Source organism: Myotis davidii, unplaced genomic scaffold (genome assembly GCF_000327345.1).
Source record: "Myotis davidii unplaced genomic scaffold, ASM32734v1 scaffold54, whole genome shotgun sequence".
In the NCBI taxonomy this organism is placed as follows: Eukaryota; Metazoa; Chordata; class Mammalia; order Chiroptera; family Vespertilionidae; genus Myotis; species Myotis davidii.
The window spans coordinates 4,132,881-4,133,177 of NW_006287915.1; positions in this window are offsets into that span (position 1 = coordinate 4,132,881).

Below are 297 nucleotides of genomic sequence, written 5' to 3' on the forward strand. Positions count from 1 at the left end.
CCAATGAGTAAGAAAGAACAAGATTAAAACATAATCATAAAGCATCAAATATCTATAATAATAAAGGCGTAATATGCTAATTAGACTGGACAGCCAAACGACCTTCCGGACATCCGTCCAGATGACCTTTCAGATGAAGCCAGAGGCTCCCTATATATATATGGAGGGGGAGAGAGAGAGAGAAAGAGAGGGAGAGAGCCTGCCCATCCCCTTTCAAGTTGTGTAGGCAAGGAAAGCTATGAAAACACTCCTACTTTGTCTCATTCATGACTGCATCCCCAGTGTCTGGTATTGGGC